General features: G+C 39.3%; 1 protein-coding gene and 1 long non-coding RNA gene across 2 annotated transcripts in view; both read right to left on the bottom strand.

The window, feature by feature from the left end:
• Window positions 1-25,428, bottom strand: part of ZFAND3 (zinc finger AN1-type containing 3) — a 327,628-nt gene that overhangs the window by 111,789 nt on the left and 190,411 nt on the right. The gene's annotated exons all lie outside the window — the stretch shown is intronic.
• Window positions 11,074-11,820, bottom strand: LOC120870173. The gene is made up of 2 exons (XR_005722740.1): window positions 11,782-11,820; window positions 11,074-11,134 (listed from the first exon to the last, which is right to left on the bottom strand). It is a non-coding gene; the product is annotated as an uncharacterized LOC120870173 (long non-coding RNA).

The raw sequence follows: 25,428 nt of genomic DNA on the forward strand, positions 1-25,428 counted from the left end.
ATTATAATCTGCCTTGTTAATTTAATCTTTACACTATGATATAATTCCAAGATTAAATCTACATGTTGAATACAATTCATTATTGCCTGATTCTTTTTAAAAACTCTTTATTGAGTAGATTTAAAATAATTGTATTTATCAAATTAAATGCTTGAACTGCAAAACACTATTCAATAAAGAAAATCTTACTTCTCATTGGTTATTCAATTTAACTCTTTAAGAAACGTCTAGGTCAACATTTTAAATGTCTGCTGAAGTCACTCTATTTTGAGAATCATTCTTTAAAACTGATAGTCTCAGTTTTAGACAGGCATACGTTGGAGATATTTGGTGTTTGGTTCCAGATCAACACAATAAAGCAAATCTGATCGGAGCTGAGTGAGTCATATGGATTTTCTGGTTTCCCACTGCAGGTAAAAGTTACCTTCGCACTATCCTATAGTCTAGTAAGTGTGAAATAGCATTAAAGTCTAAAAAATATACATACCTTAATTTTAAAATACTTTTTTGCTTAAAAAAACGCTAACCATCATCTGACAACACAAGATTGTCACAAACCTTCAATATGTCAAAAAAAAAAAAATCATACAGTATCCAGAAAGCACAGTAAGCAAAAAAACAACAAAACGAAGTACCTAAGTCTCTATTTGAGTAGAAGACCCATCACCAGCAATCAATAGACAATCTTTTATATTTTTTTCTACTGATTTTACTTAACTTGAGTTTTGGAAATAACGCTGGAAATTGTATTTATTTTTACTTACTTTGGTCAAGAATCTTTAAAAAGATGCTGCATATTTTTCAAGACAACTCAGCAGATAAAAGTTGTGCTCCCTCTGCTGGCTTTGCAGTAGTTTTTTACAGATGCTCCCTTACCACTTGTCTAGCCCCTTGAAGTTAGACAGCATCACTGACTTAATGGACATGAATCTGAGCAAACTCTGGGAGACAGTGGTGGACAGAGGAGCCTGGCATGCTAGTCCATGAGGTCATGAAGAGTCAGATATGACTTGGTGACTGAAGACCACCACCAACCCCTCGAAGTGGAAATACAAAGGTTTATTTTTCCCCTAATAAAGTAACTTGAGAAGGCTGGTGCATCCTATTATAATGTACTGGGTGGCTTTTGGGCAAAGAAGATTGGTCAAGGGTCTGTTTACAAACAGCTAAGGAAAGAAGAGAAGTGTAAGCAAGGGTGAAACAGGAAGATATACCCAACTGAATGCAGAGTTTCAGAAAATAACAAGGAGGGATAAGGATGCCTTCTTTAATGAACAATCCGAAGAAGTAGAGGCAAACAATAGAATGGGAAAGACTAGAGAACTGGAGATATATCAAGGTAATATTTCGTGCAAGGATGGGCATGATAAAGGACAGAAACAGTAAGGACCTAACAGAAGCAGAAGAGATTAAGAGGTGGCAAGAATACAGAGAAGAACTATATGAAAAAGGTCTTAATGACCCAGATAACCATGATGGTATGGTCACTCACCTAGAGCCAGATGCCCTAAAGTGTGAAGTTAAGTGGGCCTTAGGGAGCATTACTGCAAACAAAGCTAGTGGAGGTGATAGAATTCCAGCTGAGCTATTCAAAATCCTAAAAGATGAGGCTGTTAAAGTGTTGCACTCAATATGTCAGCAAATTTGGAAAACTCACAGTGGTCACAGGACTGGAAAAGGTCAGTTTTCATTCCAATCCCAAAGAAGGGCAATGCCAAAGAATGTTGCAACTAGTGGACAACTGCACTCATTTCACATGCTAGCAAGGTAATAAGCTCAGAATCCTTCAAGCTAGGCTTCAGCAGTATGTGAACCAAGAACTTCCAGATGAACAAGGTGGATTTAGAAAAGACACGGGAACCAGAAATCAAATTGCCAACATTCATTGGATCACACAGAAAGGGAATTCCAGAAAAACACCTACTTCTGCCTCACTGACTATACAAAAGCTTTTGACTACATGAATCACAACAGACTGTGAAAAATTTCTTAAAGAGATGGGAATACCAGACCACACTTTACCTGTCTCTTGAAAAACCTATATGCAGGTCAAGAAGCAACAATCAGACCCTCACATGGAACAACTGACTGATTCAAAATTTGGAGAGGAGTAAGACATGGCTGTATACTGTTATTCTGCTTATTTAACTTGTATGCAGAGTGCATGATGCAAGATGCCAGGCTGGTTGAATCTGCAGCTGGAATCAAGACAGAAGAAATATCAACAACCTCAGATATGCGCATGATACCACTTTAATGGCACACAGTGACGAGGAACTAGAGAGGCTCCTGATAAAGGTGAAATGGGAGAGTGAAAAAGCTGGTTTAAAACTGAACATTCAAAAAACTACAATGGTGGCATCCAGTCCCATCACTTCATGGCAAAGAGATGGGGGGGAAAATGGAAACGGTTGACAATTTTCTTCAGCTCCAAAATGACTGCAGACAGTGACTGCAGCCACAAAATTGAAAGACACTTGCTCTCTGGAAGAAAAGCTATGACAAAACCTAGACAGTGTATTAAAAAGCAGAGACGTCACTTTTGCAGATGAAGGTCTGTATAGTCAAAGCTATGGTTTTTCCAGTAGTCATGTATGGATGTGAGAGTTGAACCATAAAGAAGGCTGAACACTAAGGAATTAATGCATTTGAATTGTGGTGCTGGAGAAGACTCTTGAGAGTCTGCAAGGAGATCAAACCAGTCAATCCTAAAGGAAATCAATCCTGAATATTCACTGAAAGGACTGATGCTGAAACCTGAATATTCTGGCCACCTGATGTGGAGAGCTGACTCATTGGAAAAGACCCTGATGCTGGGAAAAATTGAAGGCAAAAGGAGAAGGCAAAAGAAGATGAAATGCTTAGATAGTATCACCAAGTCAACGGACATGAATTTGAGCAAACTCCGGGAGACAGTGAAGGACAGGGAAGCCTGATGTGCTGCAGTCCATGGGGTCGTAAAGAGTCGGACACGACTGAGCGACTGAACAACAGATTAATATCAATGGACTTTCCCCTTTCTTCTGGATTACTGCAGCAACAGAGTGGAGGGAAAAAAGGAAAAAGTCTTACAGCAAGAAAGGGGAGGTACTGGTATCTGTCACTAAATAAAAACATTCAAGCATGTCATCTGGCACATCCGAATTCACGGAAAGGCTGAAACTGAACATAAAACATAACTGGTAAATTCTGATTTGTTTTCAAAAGCTGAGGAAGCCTCAGCTTCAGTAAAAAGACCAACTTTGGATTAACACCTTTTCAGATCCAGAGAGGATGGAAGGGGATGGAAAATCAATGTAAATGCTAGAAAATATTCTTTCATTAGAAGTTAATTAATTTACAGAATTTTAAGTTGTTTACAAAATAAAATTTATTTTGAAATAGTATATATCTAGAAGCAGAGTATTTAAACAAAAGTTTTAATTTCACTTCCTTACACACCTAAAGCTATTCATTTTAATTGTTTTGCCAAGTGCCATTAAATGAACATCTTGAGAACTGTGAGATATCCTGCGAATGACTGACTGAACTATCCCTAAAAGGCTTCTTCTATGGAGCATGTGAGCATATACCTTCTTCTAGACTGTCAGTAAAAAGATGAAAGGACTTGTGACCCAAGGCACAGTTGTTAATTGTGTATAGCACATTGCCACAGAAAACTACCATGTGGATTGGCATGTAAACTTTGGCACAAATAGAGAAATGTGAATAAATGGAAGGGTAGATAATCCTTCCAGACAGAGCTGAATTACTACTTTAAACTACTGACTGTCACACACATGGTGTTCTAATTACGTAGTTAAAGCAGACTGCACACCATTCCTGCGAGCCTCCTGTAATCAACAAGCTTGGTCTCACACTTAGGTAAGGAAGGGAACACTGCAATAAATACAAGTTCTATTAATTTAGATCAAAAAGCAGCTGGCTCAATGACATCAACTCTAGCTAGAAAAACATTTCAATTTGATTTACACTCAGAAAGGCAAATGTTCCACCTTAAGAAAAAAAAAAAAAAAAGACGACGACTAGCAAAGATATTTCAAACTAAGATCTCAGGAACCTATCTCTTGGATAGGGATTTACTTGCAGCCATCTTGGCTAAAGTGTTTAAATTTTTCAGCTAGCAGGTCGCTATAATGTCTTTTCAGTAGGCTTCTAATTGAAAAGTTCAAAGTGTTAAGTCTCTCATTTGTGTCTGACTCTTTGCGACCCCAAAAACTGTAGCCCAAAAGGCTCCTTTCTGTCCATGGAATTCTACAGGCAAGATACTGGAGTGGGTAGCTATTCCTTTCTCCAGGGGATCTTCTCCACCCAGGGATCGAACCTGGGTCTCTTGCATTGCAGGTAGATTCTTTACCATCTGAGCCACCAGAGAAGCCCAAGCTTCTCATTAGCTTTATACAAAAAGGATATATATATATATTTTTGCTAAGTTATTATAACTTAGCAATCTTTGTATTAGCATTCTGGGCAGACAACCAAGGCTTAGGACTTACACAGAGTAGCAACATGAGCTCTGTATAGTAAATTCACAGTTACAAAACCACGTCTGATTGTTATTTTCTATTTCCTAGATTTGAATAGATGATAATAAATGAATTTAGAACAAACCTTTCAAGAAAACAAAAGCTGATCATAAACAAAAGAATCTGCACAATTCTAAGTACAACTCACCCTTGAACAACACTAGAGGTTTGGGGTTCTAAGGTTTTCCTCTACACAGTGGAAAATCCACATATAACTTTATAGTTGGCTCTCAGTAACCTCAGTTCCTCAGTATCCAAGGTTTGTGCAGTACTATAGTATTTACTATTTTAAAAAACTTGTGTTTACTTACAAAACAGAAAAAGACTTAGAGAAAGAACTTATGGTTACAGGGGGCGGGGGGGCGGGGATGAGGGGAAAGGACAATTAGGGAGTTTGCATGGACATGTACACACTGCTATACTTAAAATGGATAACCAATAAGGTCCTACCGTACAGCAGAGGGAGCTCTGCTCAGTGTCATGCGGTAGCCTGGATGGGAGGGGAAAATGGACATGTGTATGTATGTATGGCCGAGTCCCTTTGCTGTTCACCTGAAACTATCACAACATTGCTGACTGACTGTACCCCAATACAAAATAAAAAGTTTTTTAAAAATAAAAGCTTCATGTAACATTTTCCCAGTTTTTAAAGCAGACAGCAAAGAATCTGCCCACAATATGAGAGACCCGAGTTGATCCCTGGGTTGGGAAGATCACTTGGAGAAGGAAACGGCAACACACTCCTGTAGTCTTGTCTGGAGAATCCTGTGGACAGAGGAGCCCAGCGGGCTACAGGCCATGGGGTCGCAAAGAGTCACGACAGTTTTTTGAAAAATCAAACAACAACAACAAAAAACCAATGTTTAAGTGGACCCACAAAGCTCAAATCCAAGTTGTTGGAGGTTTAGCTCTAAGATAAGACATGGTCCAACAACGCAGGTACACTTGAGCTGAACGAAGTTCAAGGACCCCTTTGGGCTCTCCTGAGTACCAATCTTTTGCAGGGATAAGCAACTTATCTCAGTTGCCCTTAATTACACCTTCTGAAAACAATCCAGACTTACACCTTCTCCAACAATTCTTCAGTACATTTTATAGAAAGTGGGAGCATACTGTTTTGTTCTTTTTTGAACAATGAGGTCCATGCCTCCCTGTAACCTGCTCTCTCGCTTCTGGCCCTTCCTGTCATACTTCCATGAGCGCTGCACGAGCTCCAGTAACCCTCCTGATACAGTAACATAACTGTCTCAAAGACCTGACAAAGATTCTCCACAGGGCCATTTTTCTACTGGTGAAACTTTCACACAGAAGATATGCTCAGTGAAAAAACTGATTAAAGTACAGCATGTCCATATAGCTTGGATTATTATACCACCATTAAGAACAGTGCCAAAGATTATCATCTTTGCTACATGATGGAACAGTTATCTTTATATTGATTATATTGCAATATGTAACAGAATTATTAGCATTACCATTAACATGGATAAATGTTCAAAATACAGCAAAAAATGGAGGATGCAAAACTAAGTAGGCTTCCAATTATGCAAAATATATATCTGTAAGATGTATATTTAATACATATTAAAATATATTAAAATGTCTAGGTAGGAACTTTACTAGGCAGTTAAACATTAGCTCCATTAACTAACAAGCTTTTGAGGTAGTTATAATTATCTTCACTTACAGCTGGAGAAACTGAGGCTCAGAGAGATCAGTCAATTTGCTCAGAGACACAGAATTAAGAGTGGCAGAGTCTGGATACAAGGACTCAAGTTTATTGGACTCTGAAGTCTGAGTACCTTCCTCTATGCACCAAGGAAGGACTCCAGAACTAAGACAGGTTTATATCTAGACCTTGAACTGAGGTCAGGACTGAGCAAGCAAGGGGTAGTCTTCTGTTTCCAGAGGGTAAGATAAGAAAAGGTAAGGTTCAGCATAGTGGCATAATTAAGAGATAAATTCTTCTGAAGAGCAATAGTTAAATCGAAGATGAACCTGAAACTGTGTTAAGTACTGAGGCAGAGTGTCAGGAGGTGAAAGAAAGTTGTAGGAAAAAAACCACCACAGGATTACAGGGTACTATGTATCATTTTAAGGAAAAAAGGCACAAACATGAAGCAAATGCCTGAGAGTGTACCAAGAGTGGAAAAGAAAGAAAAAACATTAGGTAGTGCAGAAGGCAGCAACCTGGATATACAAAGTCCTGAGTTCTATCATGGTGACATAACCTTGAGGAAGACAGCTTTGGCCTTTAGTGGTATCCTTAATCTATCACATTCTTATTCAAATTATTGTTTTTAACCTTATTCCAGATACTAAGAACCTCAGCAGGTTTTTACTCCATTTATTGCCCTTCTTCCTTTTAGTTACTGTTGTCCATTTTGGTTCTACATCTATTTTAAACTGCACAAGAACTGGATTTATTAGTTTTCACAGCTAACATTCACTTAAATGACAAATTTATTTCATCCCCTGTTGTTCCTTTCTTCTAGCAGATTTTTCATCTGCCATCACACCTTCCCCTCCCTAAAGGTTTCCTTCCTTTCCTTCTCTTTCTCTGTTTTTTATATACTTCTTAGAAAGCAGATCTGTGACTAACATTCCCTTGGTTTTTGTTTTCATGAAAGTGCCTTCTTGTCTTTATTTTTGAAGGGTATTTTCACTGTGCTTAAATTACATTTTGAAAATTTTTTTCTTTCTGATTTTTTAAAGATGCCATCCTACTGACTTCTGGATTTCATTGTTTCTGATGGACTTAGCATTGCTTCTTTTAATGAAATGTGTCTTTTTCTCCAAATTCTTTTTACTTTAGCATCTTTACTCTGACAGTTTGTTCAATTCTCTGTGCTGCCACAGTTTTACTATGATAAGCACTGGTGGGGATTTCTCTGTATGCAGTGTTTTGATGAGCTCAACAGAAATTAGCCAAATTGGATCACAAGGAAAAAAATACCATGAAAAATAAAGAACAGAGTGTCAAGGGCAGTCAAACAAAATCTTACATATGTGTAACTGTGATACTAGAAGAATGAGAGAAAACAGGGCAAATATAATGTTGAAGAAATCACACCTGAAATTTTACAAAATTAATGACACCAAATCCCAGGGATTTCAAGACACTCAGAAACCAGGGATCAATACAAACACCAGGCACACATGCATGCACACACACACACACACACACACACACACACTGCATCTTTCATTCAAAGTGTTAAAAAACTAGGATAAAAATAAAATCTTAAAGATACCTGAAGGAAAAGAAGATATGCTTAACAGCAAGATAAGAATTATAGCAGACCTTCATACTGAAACTATGAAAGCCAGAAAAAAATGGAGTAACACGTTCAAAATTGCTGTAAAGTCAACCCATAATTTTATACCCAGGGGAAATACATTTAGAAAAAATAAGCATGAATAAAGACCTTCATCCCTGCACATACACAAAGGTGAAAGAATTTATTGCCAGCAGACCTGTAAAACAAGAAATGTTACAGTAAGTTCTTCAGGAAGAAGGAATCTAACATCAGATAGAAATCTGTATCTTCACAAAGAAATGAAGAACACTAAAACTAGAATAATTTAAGGTGAACATAAACAGTGCTTTCCTTAACTGTATTTGCTCCAGTAGACAGCTGACTGCTTCAAGCAAAAACAATAGTAATGCAATAAGTGTTTATATATAACACATATAAAAGTCAACTATGACCAGGAACAAGATGGCAGAGGAGTTGCTGGACGTGCAGTACATCTCTCTCCACGGATGATACATCAGGAATACACCTTCAGACATGGAAGTGCATGCACAACACCAGCTGAGAGCGGACAGGAGGACCTGACTAGCGGAAAAGAATACACAGAACCACATGAAACTCGGTAGGATGAAGGAACTAGGGAGAAACACAGGCGTGCTCGTAAGACTGGACCTGCCCTCGGCGGGTGGGGCAACTGATCCCCACATCAGGGCAATCATCTGCGGCAGAGGAGAAACATTTAAGGCTGAGACTGAAACAGACTGTGGCAGCCTAAATGGAATGAGACTCAGACAGTCCTTGCTGCAGCCATACATACCCCAGACAGGGACATAGATCCCCTGGAAGGGGCAGCAGCTGGGAGCTGGAGTTTAGGGATTGTGGAGCAGTTCCAGGGCAAGGGCTGCTGCTGACTGCAGAGAGACAGATCTAGGGGATGTGAGGAAGGAGACTGTGGTGGGAAATGCCTGTGGAGGAAAGCCAGGCAGCCATGGAAGCAAGGATACACTGCTGAGTCACGTGTGGGGGGTGAAGCCATCACCATAGCCTCTTGTCTCCCTCACGCCAGCACTGGCAGCTGAACAGTAGAGAGGCTGACCCACCAAATGCCTGACGCACTGAACCACAGAGCAGGACCCTCACCCAGGGTGCCCCTTTAAGTGCCTGATGTGCCGATCTACAGAGTAGGACCCCAGCCAGGGGGTACCCTCTATGTGCCTGACACACAGAGCAACAGAGGACCCCAGGCAAGGGAGCTTGCTAAGTGCCTGAACGGGCGGAGCTACGGAGAAAGAGTGGCCAAAGAGGTCTTCTGATCACCAGCTACAAGAGGCTCAAAAAAAGACTCTAATAGGGCCTCTTGATGAAAGTGAAAGAAGAGAGTGAAAAAGTTGACTTAAACCTCAACATTCAGAAAACGAAGATCATGGCATCCAGTCCCATCACTTCATGAGAACTAGATGGGGAAACAGTAGAAACAGTGTCAGACTTTATTTTTTTGGGCTCCAAAATCACTGCAGATGGTGACTGCAGCCATGAAATTAAAAGACGCTTACTCCTTGGAAGGAAAGTTATGACCAACCTAGACAGTATATTCAAAAGCAGAGACATTACTTTGCCAGCTAAGGTCCGTCTAGTCAAGGCTATTGTTTTTCCTGTGGTCATGTATGGATGTGAGAGTTGGACTGTGAAGAACGCTGAGCGCCAAAGAATAGATGCATCTGAACTGTGGTGTTGGAGAAGACTCTTGAGGGTCCCTTGGACTGCAAGGAGATCCAACCAGTTCATTCTGAAGGAGATCAACCCTGGGATTTCTTTGGAAGGAATGATGCTAAAGCTGAAACTCCAGTACTTTGGCCACCTCATGCAAAGAGTTGACTCATTGGAAACGACTCTGATGCTGGGAGGGATTGGGGGCAGGAGGAGAAGGGGACGACAGAGGATGAGATGGCTGGATGGCATCACAGACTCGATGGACGTGAGTCTGAGTGAACTCCGGGAGTTGGTGATGGACAGGGAGGCCTGGTGTGCTGGGATTCATGGGGTAGCAAAGAGTCGGACACAACTGAGCGACTGAACTGAACTGAGGGCCATAACTCCTGCAGCAGAGGCAGTCCATGTCCCTGCACACTTGGCTCCACCAGGGTCCCCTCAGGCCAAGCAGCTGTGCCACCTTCACGCTCAACTCTCACTGGGGCAGAGCTGTCACAGGCAAAAAAAAGTCTTGCATCTATTCACACAGGGTTGCTTTGGTAGTGTCCAACTCTTTGTGACCCTGTAGACTGTAGCCTGGCACGCTTCTCTGGCAGGGAGGGGGTTCTCCAGGCAAGAACACTGGAGCGTATTGGCCAATGCTGGTTGCCATACCCTTCTAGAGCACTATATTTCCTGCTGCCCTAGCCACCAACTCCCCTGAGTACCTGGTGCTGCCAGAACCTCTGTGACCCAAGCAGCTGTACCACCTCCACACCTGGCCCTCACAGGGGCAAACCCAAGCCCTCCAGGGCAGCCTCAGGAGCAAACCCCAGTGGATGATCCACACACAGAGGTATAAATAAAACCACAATTGAAATCCAGGGGCAGTGTGGCTAAGGAAGAAGATCCAAAAACCTTCCCACCAGCTGTACAAGCTGCAGATTAAATCCCCACAATCAAGTAGGCAGACCCTGTGTCTATGGAATACATAAAAGGTCATGGAGAGCTCCCACAAAAGAAAATGTACTGGTTCTGATAGCTGTGGACATTGGAGGCAAGAACACACAGGAGGAGGACCACATTGGAATCTGAGCTGCCCCCACAGCAGGCCCACAGATCAGCACAGTGTTGGAGGGCATCCTACAGAGGTAAGGTGAATTGTGACTACCAGCAAGGGAAAGGACTCTGACAGCAATGACTCAAGAAAAACATTTATTATTATGTTTTCACTTGTTCTGTAGATTCTTTTTGATTTTTTTTCCCTTTTTTTCCTTCTTTCCCTCCTCTGTTGTAGTTGTCAATTTTATTGGCACTATGAAATCTAATTAAGCTTTTGAGCTTTTTAATTTTTTTCTCAGTCACATTTTTTATTTTTGTTATAAACCTCTGCCTCTATGTTGGGCTTTTACAGTTGTCTGGAGTTTTCTTTTTTTCTTTTCTCTTTTTTAATTTTTAATTTTTTTAATCTATTATTTTTTCTACATTTATTCCTTTGTTTGCTTTTCCTACTGTTCTTTCCCCGTTGCAGTTAATCTTTAATGTATATAAATCTTCTTTATCTACCTCTATTTAACTTTGCATATCTGTTCTTTCTTTTCTTTCTTTCTTTCCTTTCGTCTCAACATATGTTAGTTTTATTTGCATTGCTTTATCCCCCAACTGGCACCTTGCTTTAGTTTTCCAGTTTGTGCTTTAGTTAGTTTTGTTCTGATAGATACAATTTTTGGTTTCCTTTGTTCACTGAGTCAATGTATTGTACTCTATTTTTCTTGGACTGTTTTGATTTTACTTATAGGTATATATGTGTATATGCAGTCACACCTTTTATTACTGTTCTAAACCTCTGCCTCGACATTGGGCTTTTGCAGTTCTGTGGAGTTTTCTTTTTTTCTTTTTTGCTTTCTTCTTCAGTTTTTATTTTCTCTTTTTTATAATTTTAATTAATTTTTTTAAACCTATCGGAATCCACCCGCAATGCAGGAGGCCTGGGTTTGGAAGGATCCCCTGGAGAAGAGAAAAGCTACCCACTCCAGTATTCTGGCTTGGAGAATCCCAAGGGCTGTATAGTCAGTCCATGGAGTCACAAAGAGTCAAACGTGACTGAATGACTTTCACTTCAAACCTATTATATTTTTTATACATTTATTCTTTTGTTTGCTTTTCTTACTGTTCTTTCCCCCTTGCAGTTAATCTTTAATGTATATAAATCTTCTTCATCTACCTCTATTTAACTCTGCATATCTATTCTTTCTTTCCTTTCCTCTCAACGTATTTGTTAGTTTTATTCTCATCGCTTTATTCCCCACTTGGCACCTTGCTTTAGTTTTGTTTTCCTCTTTGTGCTTTAGTTAGTAACTGGTAAATATAATTTTTGATTTCCTTTGTTCGCCAGGTCAATCTACTTTACTTTTGTTGGACTGTTTTGACTTGGCTCATGGGTGTATATATATATCTGTATATTCCATTATTTTAAATATTATTTTCTTGATTTTGTAACTGCCATTTGTCTGGGCTTCATCTTGGGTTTCTCATTTTTGGATACTTGTTTTAATCTCACTTAATGCCATAAGAAACCACTTGTGGAGACCAGAGATCAAACCCTGAGCCTTTGGAGTAGGAGTGCTGACTCCAAGACCCTAGACTACCAGAGAACTAACCATAGGGAGTATCAAATAGTGGGAACTCACACAAAGGAAACCACTTGAATAAAAGACTCGGCATCACCCAACCACCAGTAGCACCCTGTGCAGGACACCTCATCTAAACAACAAAACAAAAATACAAACTCAACCATCAGCAGACAGAATTACCACCTCACTCAGCCTTGCCCATCAGAAGAAAAACAGACAAACAAAAACTCACCCAATACAAACCTTACACAAACCACTGGACCAACCTTAGGAGGAGGGCAGAAACCAAAAGGAAGAAAGTATTCAACCCTGACATCTGGGAAAACGAGACCTCAAACACAGTAAGTTAAAAAATAATAATAATGAAAAGCCAGAGAAACACTACACAAATGAAGGAACAAACTAGAAACACAGAAGTCCAAATAAATGAAGAGAAAATAGGCAAACTACCTGAAAAAGAGTTCAGTAATGATAATAAAGATGACCAAAAACCTTGAAAACAAAATGGAGAAAATGCAAGAATCAATTAACAAAGACCTAGAAGAATTAAAGGATAAATATACACAAACAACACAATTACTGAAATTAAAAATAACTCCAGAAGGAATCAATAGCAGAATATCTGAAGCAGAAGAACGAATCAGTAAGCTGAAAGATAAAATGGTGGAAATAACTTCTGAAGAACAGAATAAAGTAAAAAGAATGAAAAGAATTGAGGATAGTCTCAGAGACCTCTGGGACAATATCAAACACACCAACATTTGAATTATAAGGGTCCCAGAAGAGGAAGAGAAAAAGAAAGGGTATGAGAAATTTTTTGAACAGATTATAGTTGAAAATTTCCTCAACACGGAAAAGGAAATAGTCAATCAAGTTCAAGAGGCACAGGGTAAACCCAAGGAGAAACACACCAAGACACATACTAACCAAACTAACAAAGACGAAACAGGAAGAAAGAATACTAAAAGCAGCAAGGGAGAAGCAACAAGTAATATACAAAGGAAACCCCATATGCTTAACAGCTGATCTTTCAGCAGAAACTCTGCAGGCCAGAAGGGAATGGCAGGATATATTTAAAGTACTAAAAGGGAAAACTCTACAATCAAGAGTATTGTACAATCAAGAGTACTGTATTTGGCAAAGATACTCATTCAAAATGGATAGAGAAATAAAAAGCTTTTCAGACAAGCAAAAGTTAAGAGAATTGAGTACCACCAAACCAGCTTTACAACAATTATTCAAGGGACTTATATAGTTGAGAAATACAAGAAAAGAAAAAAGATCTACAAAATCCACCCCCAAACAATTAAGAAAATGGCAACAGGAAGATATATATCAATAATTACTTTAAATGTAAATGGATTAAGTGCCCCAACCAAAAGACACAGACTGGCCGAATAGATACAAAACCAAGACCCATATATATGCTGTCTAATAGAACCCCACTTCATACCTAAACACACATATAGACTTAAAGTGAGAGGATGGAAAAATATATGCCATGCAAATGGGAAGCAAAAGAAAACTGGAGTAGCAAGCCTCATATCAGACAAAACAGACCTTAAAATAAAGAATATTGTAAGAGATAAGGAAGGACACTACATAATGATTAAGGGATCATTCCAAGAGGAAGACATAACAATTGTAAATATCCAGGCACTCAACACAGGAGCACCTCAGTACATAAGACAAACACTAACAGACATAAAAGGAGAAATCGACAGTAACACAATAATAACAGGAGACTTTAACACCCCACTCACACCAATGGACAGATCATCAAAACAGAAAGTTAATAAGGAAACACAAGTCTTAAACAATACATTAGACGAGATGGATCTCCTTGATATCTTCAGGACATTCCATCCAAATGCAGAAGAATATACTGCCTTCTCAAGTGCACATGGAACATTTCCCAGGATAGACCACATCTTGGGTCACAAATCAAGCCTCAGTAAATTTAAGAAAATTGAAATCATATCAAGCATCTTCTCCGACCACAATGCTATGAGACTAGATATCAATTACAAGAAAATAACTGTAAGAAACATAAACACATGGAGATTAAACAACGTTTCTAAATAACCAACAGGTTACTGAAGAAATCAAAAGGGAAAGCAAAAAATTTCTAGAAACAAATGACAAGGAAAACACAACAACTCAAAACCTATGGCATGCAGCAAAAGCCGTTTGAAGAGGGAAGTTTACAGCAATACAATCCTACTTCAAGAAACAAGAAAAACATAGAATAGACAACCTAACTTTACACCTAAACAACTGGAAAAAGAAGAACAAAAAAAAACAAAATTAGAAGGAAAGAAACCATAAGATCCAAGCAGAAATAAATGAACAAGAAATGAAAGAAACAATAGTACAGATTAATGAAACTAAAAGCTGGTTCTTTAAGAAGATAAACAAAACTGACAAGCCTTTAGCCAGACTCATCAAGAAAAAAAGAGAAAAGAATCAAACCAACAAAATTAGAGATGTAAAACGAGAGGTTACAACAGACAATGCAGAAATACAAAGGATTATGAGAAACTATTATGAACAACTCTATGGCAATAAAATGGATAACCTGAAGTAAAGGACAGATTCTTAGAAAAGTACAATCTTCCAAGACTGAACCAGGAAGAAATAGAAATTATGAACAACCCAATTACAAGCACTGAAATTGAAGCTGTGATCAAAAATCTCCCCAAAAAACAAAAGCCCAGGACCAGAAGGCCTCACAGGAGAATTCTATCAAACATTTAGAGTAGAGCTAATGTCTATCCTTCTAAGACAGTTTCAAAAAATTTTCAGAGGAATTTTTTTCATGGAGAAAAAAAAAAATTCTCCATGTGATTCTTCCAAACTCATTCTACGAGGCCATCACCCTGATATCAAAACCAGACAAAGACAACACAAAAAAAGAAAACTACAGGCCAATATCACTGATGAACAGAGATGCAAAAATTCTCAACAAAATTTTAGCAAACAGAATTCAGCAACCCATCAAAAAGCTCATAAACCATGATCAAGCTGGGTTTATTCCAGGAATGTAAGGATTCTTCAATATAACCAATCAATGTAATACATCATTTTAACAAATTGAAAGATAAAAACTATATAAGAATCTCAATAGATGCAGAAAAAGCCTTTGACAAAATTCAGCACCAATTTATGAGTAAAACTCTTCAAAAAATGGGGCACAGAAGGAATCTACCTCAACATAGTAAAGGTCATATATGGTAAGCCTACAGCAAACATTATTCTCAATGATCAAAAACTGAAAGCATTCCCCCTAAGTTCAGGAACAAGACAAGGGTGTCCACATTCACCACTATTATTCAACATAGTTCTGGAAGTCCTAGCTACAGCAATCAGAGAAAAAAAGAAATAAAAGGAATCCAGACTGGAAAAGAAGTAAAGCTCTCACAGTTTGCAGATGACATGATACTGTACATAGAAAACCCTGAAGATAGTATCAGAAAATTACTAGAGCTAATCAGTGAATTTAGCAAAGTTGCAGGATACAAAATCAATATGCAGAAATCACTTGCATTTCTATATACTAACAATGAAAAATCAGAAAGAGGAATTAAGGAATCAATCGCATTCACCACTGCAACAAAAAGAATTAAATATCTAGGAATAAACCTAAGGACAAAAAAGAACTGTACACAAAAAATTATAAAACACTGATGAAAGAAATCAAAAATGACATAAAATGAGAGACAATCCATGTTCCTGGGTAGGAAGAATCAGTATTGTGAAAACGACTGTACTACCAAAAGCAATCTACAGATTCAATGCGATCCCTATCAAATTACCAGACATTTTTCACAGAATTAGAACAAAAAATTTCACAATTCATATGGAAACACAAAAGACCCCAAAGACCCACAGCAGTCTTGAGAAAGAAGAATGGAGCTTGAGGAACCAACCTTCCTGACTTCATATATACAGAATCTAGAAGAATGGTACTGAAGAATTTATTTACAAGGCAACAATGGAGAAACAGACAGAGAGAATAGACTTATGGACATGGGGAGAAGGGAGGAGAGGGTGAGATGTATGGAGAGAGTAACATGGAAACATATATTACCATATGTAAAAGAGATACCCAACGGGAATTCACTGTATGGCTCAGGAAACTCAAACAGGGGCTCTGTATCAACCTAGAGGGGTGAGATGGGAAGGGAGATGGGAGTGAGGTTCAAAAGGGAGGGGATATATGTATACCTATTCGTGTTGAGGTTTCACAGAAAACAACAAAATTCTGTAAAGCAATTATCCTTCAATAAAATGTAAAAAGGAAAAAAAGGTAAAATTTATGACAATTTACCCTCCTACTGGAAATCCAAGAAAATTCCTATTCTTTACATCCTCACCAATACATTGTACTTTCTCTGTACTTCCCTAATGATTAAAAGTTCTAAGAACTTTTTTCATGTTTACTGCCTGTTGGATATCCCCTTTTGTAAAGTGCCCATTTTTTCTGCCTACTTATCTATAGAGTTTTTTTAAAGGGGGGTGGTCTTCTTTTTAATTAATATATAGGTATTCCTTATGTATTCTGGATACGAGTTTTCACTTTAATCACTGCCTGAGAGATGACAGTCAGTATAACCACAAGTACTCTGTTGTTTCCATAGTATTATAGAGATCTGAATGAGAAAGGTAAAAAAGACTTAATTACACTCCCATGTAAAGTGTTTTGCTGCTTGATATTCAGTAACAGCAACAACAAAAACCCCAAATAAAGTAGAAGTAAAGGCAAATGGTAAAATCAGAACTGCTACCCTTCCTGAGATCAGGAGGTTGAAAATTTGTACAGTTTAAAGGATGACTGCTAGCCAGGGAAACCTTATATCAGCTATCAGAAAGAAGGCTGCTGCTAAGTCACTTCAGTCATGTCCGAATCTGTGCGATCCCATAGATGGCAGCCCACCAGGCTCCCCCGTCCCTGGGATTCTCCAGGCAAGAACACTGGAGTGGGTTGCCATTTCCTTCTCCAACGTGTGAAAGTAAAAAGTCAAAGTGATGTCACTCAGTCGTGTCTGACCCTCACAACCCCATGGACTGCAGCCTACCAGGCTATCCACCCACAATGATTTGCTAGCCAGGGAAACCTTATATCAGCTATCAGAAAGAAGGCTATCCACCCACAATAATTTGTGGACACATATTTCAAGAACTAGTTTTTATAACTATACTGATTAAGATGATTAAAGACACCAGATAGAACATTAATGGCTTCTTCTATAAATCTTAATTTTTCAAGGTAAGAGTTCAGATGGAACTGAACTAGCTAGCAGGTCCAAGACTAAAGATTTGGGCCCTTACTAACTTGCCAGATCCTGCTCTATCTATTAAGTAAGGCTCAAATCAAGATGGTCAAGACAAACAGATGTCTGTGTTGAGGGTCAAGGTCAACCTCACTGAAAACACATCTCAGTTCAGTTCAGTTGCTCAGTCATGTCTGACTCTTTGCGACCCCATGAATCCCAGCACGCCAGGCCTCCCTGTCCACCACCAACTCCTGGAGTTCACCCAGACTCACGTCCATCGAGTCGGTGATGCCATCCAGCCATCTCACCCTCTGTCGTCCCCTTCTCCTCCTGCCCCCAATCCTTCCCAGCATCAGAGTCTTTTCCAATGAGTCAACTCTTCCCATGAGGTGGCCAAAGTACTGGAGCTTCAGCTTCAGCATCATTCCTTCCAAAGAAATCCCAGGGTTGATCTCCTTCAGAATGGACTGGTTGGATCTCCTTGCAGTCCAAGGGACTCTCAAGAGTCTTCTCCAACACCACAGTTCAAGTGCATCAATTCTTCGGCACTCAGCCTTCTTCACAGTCCAACTCTCACATCCATACATGACCACAGGAAAAACCATAGCCTTGACTAGACAGATCTTTGTTGGCAAAGTAATGTCTCTGCTTTTGAATATGCTATCTAGGTTGGTCATAACTTTTCTTCCAAGGAGTAAGCGTCTTTTAATTTCATGGCTGCAGTCACCATCTGCAGTGATTTTGGAGCCCCCCCAAAATAAAGTCTGACACTGTTTCCACTGTTTCCCCATCGATTTCCCATGAAGTGATGGGACTGGATGCCATGATCTTCGTTTTCTGAATGTTGAGCTTTAGGCCAACTTTTTCACTCTCCTCTTTCACTTTCATCAAGAGGCTTTTGAGTTCCTCTTCATTTTGTGCCATAAGGGTGGTGTCATCTGCATATCTGAGGTGATTGATATTTCTCCCGGCAATCTTCATTCCAGCTTGTGTTTCTTCCAGTCCAGCATTTCTCATGATGTACTCTGCATAGAAGTTAAATAAGCAGGGTGACAATATATAGCCTTGACGTACTCCTTTTCCTATTTGGAACCAGTCTGTTGTTCCATGTCCAGTTCTAACTGTTGCTTCCTGACCTGCATACAGGTTTCTCAAGAGGCAGGCCAGGTGGTCTGGTATTCCCATCTCTCTCAGAATTTTTCACAGTGTATTGTGATCCACACAGTCAAAGGCTTTGGCATAGTCAATAAAGCAGAAATAGATGTTTTTGTGGAACTCTCTTGCTTTTTCCATGATCCAGCGGATGTTGGCAATTTGATCTCTGGTCAATCTAATCACACTAGGACCACACCCTTGTCTAACTCAATGAAACTAAGCCAAGCCCGCGGGGCAACCCAAGATGGGCGGGTCGTGGTGGAGAGGTCTGACAGAATGTGGTCCACTGGAGAAGGGAATGGCAAACCACTTCAGTATTCTTGCCTTGAGAACCCCATGAACAGTATGAAAAGGCAAAATGATAGGATACTGAGAGAGGAACTCCCCAGGTCAGTAGGTGCCCAATATGCTACTCGAGATCAGTGGAAAAATAACTCCAGAAAGAATGAAGGGATGGAGCCAAAGCAAAAACAGTATCCAGCTGTGGATGTGACTGGTGATAGAAGCAAGGTCCGATGCTGTAAAGAGCAATATTGCATAGGAACCTGGAATGGCAGGTCCATGAATCAAGGCAAATTGGAAGTGATCAAACAAGAGATGGCAAGAGTGAACGTCAACATTCTAGGAATCAGCAAACTAAAATGGACTGGAATGGGTGAATTTAACTCAGGTGACCATTATATCTACTACTGTGGGCAGGAATCCCTCAGAAGAAATGGAGTAGCCATCATGGTCAACAAAAGAGTCCAAAATGCAGTACTTGGATGCGATCTCAAAAATGACAGAATGATCTCTGTTCGTTTCCAAGGCAAACCATTCAATATCACGGTAATCCAAGTCTATACCCCAACCAGTAATGCTGAAGAAGCTGAAGTTGAACGGTTCAATGAAGACCTACAAGACCTTTTAGAACTAACACCCAAAAAAGATGTCCTTTTCATTACAGGGGATGGAATGCAAAAGTAGGAAGTCTGGAAACACCTGAAAACACATCTAATCAAGGGTAATAAAAACAATTCCTTACAAGCAAACAACAGAGCTTCATTTAGAGTTGTTGTGCCTCATGCTTTCTTCCTAAAGAAAGGCAGGTCATCTAGTTACACTCTACCATGGAATTCTAAATGGTATGTGTGAAATCTATCCATGAACAACAAGAAGCTAGGCCAAGATCTCAGAGTACCACATCGAGGCAATATGAAAGGCTGCAATTTGGAATTTATTCACTAGCACATTAACTTCTACCTTATTTTGCTGTCATACAGGACAGGTCAGTAAGTGAATTCCTTTCTACCAAAGCACTTTCAGTCAGACAAGCTTTAGCTGCAATGGGACATCACCTTCTGAACCTAATCAAGCCGATCTGCAGTTTTCTGAGGAAACTAATGGGGAAAAAAAAGACATCTTTACCAGACAATAAATACAAGTATAGAATATCAACAATTGTACATTCAAACTGCAGTTTGTGAAGGCTAACCAGAGATGAGATTTAAAAAAAAAAAGATAAAAAGACAGGAATATCTTTTCAAAAATCATAACATTATATAGAAAATCTGGTATAACATTTCCCTAAAACTCTCTTAATTTACCACACAGACATTTAGGTCCTACAAACCCCACCCAAAATTTATAATGGAGGTAGAGTCTTATGTTTTCTAATTCATGTACACTGCTACCTTGTTTTGAAAAAAAGAAGTATGCCATCTAACTCTGTGCTCTTAACTCTAAATTTTAGTTGGAGGTACAAGCTAGAGAACAAAAGGAAAGGAAGAAACTCAGCCTGCTCCTGGGCGTGGTGGTATTTCTGGAATACTGGCTTAAGGGAGGCTTACAAGACTCTACATAACAAGGACTGAAGACATTTCCCAAACATTTTGTTAGCAAATGTGCTCTCCTAAACAGAATGACAACTTGGGGAGAACAACTCCTTGGGGAATGCTAGGTAACCAGCTTAAACCTCGGTAAAAGCAATGTCTTCCTGGTTCCTACAAGAAGTTTGCATGAATTAGAGAGAAAACAAAAGCCAGACTCCATAGCAGGGGTGGCTCAGAGGAGATGGCTGTGTGCCTACCTGAGACAGTGGCTGAGGGCTCTGTTCTGCTGAGTCAGTGTCTTCCACTCACCTCACCCTACAACACCCCCCACCCTTCTAAGATATCCAGATTGGTTTCAAAGCCTCTGCCGAGAAAATCAGCCTTTTGTACAAATATTAATATTTTATGCCTACCAAGGCAGCCAACCGTGAAGAACAGTTTTTCTTCAAAATTTTGCTTTGATTCCTTGCTACTCTCTCAGAGCTACTGAAAGCCAGATAAGTTACAGACACACTGCTGGGTGTTTCAAGCCTTAGTACATTCATTAATATTTTATAGATTTAATTCCAAGGCAGCTAAACAATATATTCTATTAAAAATGCTCTATTAGAAGAAGAGGTTCCTTTAGAAGGGCAGGTTGCGGCCTAAAATATACTTACAAAAGGAAAAGTTAACCTTAAGAAGAAAGGTATCTCCACATGCTACTCAAGGTTCCTTTGTTCTTTGAGAAGGACCTTAAAGAGTCCGAGAATGGACTACTTGTAAACAATGAAGCATTTTTAAAGCTTGTTGAATTTATAGTTAAGAAGTAATATTTAAAAAACAAGAGGCAGAGGAACATGGAAGAAAATTACTCTGATCTACACTAAATATCCTTTATCTTAAGGGACTGACAGATGTTAATATCCAGGAACACCATTTTGCTGCTGCTCATTATTCATTATTCATCACTAGTGTCCATGTCCTTACAGCCCCGTAGGCTCCTGAAAGTCTCTCTTCCTGGACTGGAGATTGGAGGAAATATTTATGAAACGGGGCAGGAATCCAATTCGTTCCAAAAGAAAGAAGCCAGTAAATCCATTCCTTATATTATAAACACTAATCAATTTAAAAACTGAGATCTGGAATTTCATCTGTAAGAAAGAAAACAAGCCATTGTGCAGGCAGGAACTAAAAATAAATTTGGTGCCGAAAGAGAAGACCCACACTTTGAGAGTGATGTCTAAGTTTTATACTGTCCACACAAACACAATATAAAAAGATATGATACCTATCACACATGTAGATGGGAGATGTCCATCTTGGGTGCTGCATGCTAAGTCGCTTCAGTCGTGTTCGAATCTGTGCAACCCTATGGACTGCAGCCTGCCAGGCTACTCTGTCCATGGGATTTCCCAGGCAAGAATATTGGAGTGGGTTGCTGTGCCAACCTCCAGCACATCTTCCCAACCCAGGGACTGAACCCATGTCTCTTACATCTCCTGCATTCGCAGGCAGGTTCTTTACCACTAGCACCACCTGGGAAGCCCCAAAGTTCATCTAAAGAGAGATCCTGCTGCAACTGCTAAGTCGCTTCAGTCGTGTCCAACTGTGCGACCCCACAGATGGCAGCCCACCAGGCTCCTCCGTCCCTGGGATGCTCCAGGCAAGAACACTGGAGTAGGTTGCCATTTCCTTCACCAATGCATGAAAGTGAAAAGGGAAAGTGAAGTCGCTCAGTCGTGTCCGACTCTTCGTGACCCCATGGACTGCAGCCTACCAGGCTCCTCCATCCATGGGATTTTCCAGGGAAGAGTATTGGAGTGGGTTGCCATTGCCTTCTCCAAAAGAGAGATCCTGAAATAATACAAAAACTACATGCTTGCATAATGTGATGCAGAACTTCAAAGCTGAGTAAGCATACTTATAGTGCTATCAAGCATTCCTAATGCCGTCTGTGGGTAAACAAAGGCCCTGATCACAGTGCTGAAACACAGTGCAAGAGAAGTTGTTCAAGGACCTGAGACTGGAGAAATAGGATTCATAAAGAAAAATTGTAACAATAAGTCAAGTATAAAATGATCCAGTATAAGCTGAACAGACTGTTTATAGCACAGAGAGATTAAGGGGGGGGGAGGGGTGTCCTTTAAGAACTGGATTTTGAAGTCAAGCTGGAAAAGGATGTCAATTTATACTTTAAATTTTTCAATAGCTTTACGAAGATGTAATTCACATACTACAATTGTATGTAATTCAACAGTTCGAAGTACATTCCCAGAGTTGTGCAACCATCACCACAACCAATTTCAGAAATTTTCATCATCCCCCAAAAGAAACCCTTGCCCATTAGCAGTGACCTTCCCACCTCACCCCACCCCTGCCAGTTCTCTCCAAGCTCCCCTCCCAGGCCTAGGCAACCACCAATCTACTTTCTGCTCCTATAATTTGCCTATTCTGAACATTTCATATAAACAAAATCATACAATATATGGTCTATTATGACTGACTGCTTTCAGACTGCATTATTTTTTCAAAGTTTATCCCTTTGATAGTTATGTATCAGTGCTTTCCTTTCTATGGCTGAATAGTATTCCCTGTATGGCTGTGACTGGCTAAAACATGAGCAAGCAAGTTCTTTGTTGGATTCATCTTCTCTTTAAAGGCTTATGTTTTTATAGTCGTAAATACCACTAATTCGGCAGTACTAAATATTTCACATAGATTAAACAGACAAAAAAGAATGATGAGGAAAGTGATGAGTTCAAAAGAATTATGCAAGATTTTCATGTGTACTTTAAAAAATAATCTGACTGCAATATTAATTCCATTTCAAAAAACAAAAGCACTCAGAGAAATTTTCTTTCTCATTTGATATGCGTAACATGCCACTTTTCTTCCTTGACTTGGATACTTTACCTACTTAAGGGAAAAAAAATAAATCAGCACTTATAGTTAAGAAGTGAAAGCATTGTAAGTGATGATGAAAAATATATTGATGTGACCAAAGCAAGACCTTCACCTTTCTTAAGTGATACCCATTCCTAGTAGTATGTGGCTTGTGAATTCTTAAGAGGGGGAAAAAATGCTTCTAAATGCTGCCATGCTTACAGCAATTTAATTAACACCCTTAAGTTAGAAAATAAAACATTTCTAAAGTAAAAGAAATAAACGGGTCCAATATTAAAATGTACTAACCTCAACACTGAAATCTGAAAGAACATCTCTCAGATGAGTATACAACATATGAACATAACCAGATACACGGAAGAGTCAAACCAATGGAGAAATAGTGACTAATATATGTGTACTTTTTATTGAGGTAAAATTCACATAACACAGAATTACCATTTTAAAATGAACACTTCAATGCGGCACATTTATAATGCTGTGTGACTTCCGCTACTCAGATCCAAGCCATCCTCACCAACCCGTAAGGAAACTGTCACGGTAAGTGGCTGCTCCCCACTCCCCGCTCCCTGTTGCCCCCTAACCACCACTCCAAGTTCTGGATCTGTGGACCTACCTAGACTGCGCATTTCATATAAACAGGACGATACAATATGTGACCTTTCACGTCCGGTTTCTTCTTGTTGTTCAGTCGCTAAGCAGCGTCTTGATTCTTTGTGACCACATGAACTGCAGTCATGAAGCACGTCAGGTTCCCTGTCCTTCACTATCTCCTAGAGTTTGCTCAAACCATCTCATTCTCTTTTGCCCTCTTCTCCTCCTGCCCTCAGCTTTCCCAGCATCAGGGGCTTTTCCAATGAGTTGCTCTTCATACCAGGTGGCTAAAGTACTGGAGCTTCAGCTTCAGCATCAGTTCTTCCAGTGAATATTCAGGGTTGATTTCCTTTAGGGTTGACTGGTTTGATCTCCTCACAGTCAAAGGGACTCTCAAGCTTCTTTCTCAAGAGCATTCTCGAGCACCACAGTTTGAAAGCATCAATCCTTCAGCGCTCAGCCTTAATTGTCCAACTCTCACATCTCTTTACTTACAATAAATGTTTTTAAAGTTAACCCATGTTTCCACATGGATCTGTACTTCATTCCTTTCTATGGGTGGATAATATTCCTCTGTACAGATGTACCACAATGTACCTATTAATCCAATAAGACATATGAGTAGTTTCTACATAGTGCTGCTATTAATATGAATCTACGTGTACTTATTTCAACACCTGTTTCAATTCTTTGGGCTATACATATCTAGTAAGAGAGTTGTTGGGTTGAATAATAAATACATCCTTAAAGAAAGGAATATTGAATACAATTAGTGATTTCTACAACTGGCCTTTATACTAGCCTGATTTTCTTCCTAATAATAGAGTACTTTAAACACCAATAGAAAGTATTTAAGACCAAACTGAGTAAGTAAATAGAAATACCAATTAAATTACTTGAAATCTTTTCAAAAGCTATTTTTTAAACCTTTTATTTTGTATTGGAATATAGCCAATTAACAATGTTGTGATAGTTTCAGGTGGACAGCAAAGGGGTTCAGCCACATATATACATGTATCCATTTCTCCCCCAAACTACAAAAGCTATTCCTGATTCATTCTCTCATTTTCCAAAATGTAATGACATTTTTCTTGTGGGTGTATGAAACTGCTCTTACATTTGGATTTCTCTCTCTTGCCAAAATGAAATATTTCCTCCTTGCCTGTGCCAAAAAGATTATAGGCAGTTTAGAGGCAGTGCATTATGGATTTTTCTTTAGAAGAATTAGTTTTCTTTTAAAATACAAAAACTTCCATGTTGTGATTAAAACATCTAATTGTTAGCAATTATACCTCAATCAGACCAACTAATATTCAATGATAAGGTGAGCACATTTACACACACACACACACCTGGCTCCTTGCCAGAAAGATTTATCAAGTAAATCAGAAAGATTACATTTACACACGCACACACGCGCGCGTGCACACACACACACTGCTTGCCAGAAAGATTTATCAAGTAAATCAGAAAAACTAAACCTTCCTCAATCCAGAGTGTTTGGCTAGCTCACCTAGGAAAGCCTCTTTTCTACCACTATAGACTTGTTGAAAGGTAATTAACCACTTCTTCCTCTAGTAAATTAGATGCTGAAAATTTTA

This window comes from Oryx dammah, unplaced genomic scaffold (genome assembly GCF_014754425.2).
Source record: "Oryx dammah isolate SB20612 unplaced genomic scaffold, SCBI_Odam_1.1 HiC_scaffold_11, whole genome shotgun sequence".
NCBI lineage: Eukaryota > Metazoa > Chordata > Mammalia > Artiodactyla > Bovidae > Oryx > Oryx dammah.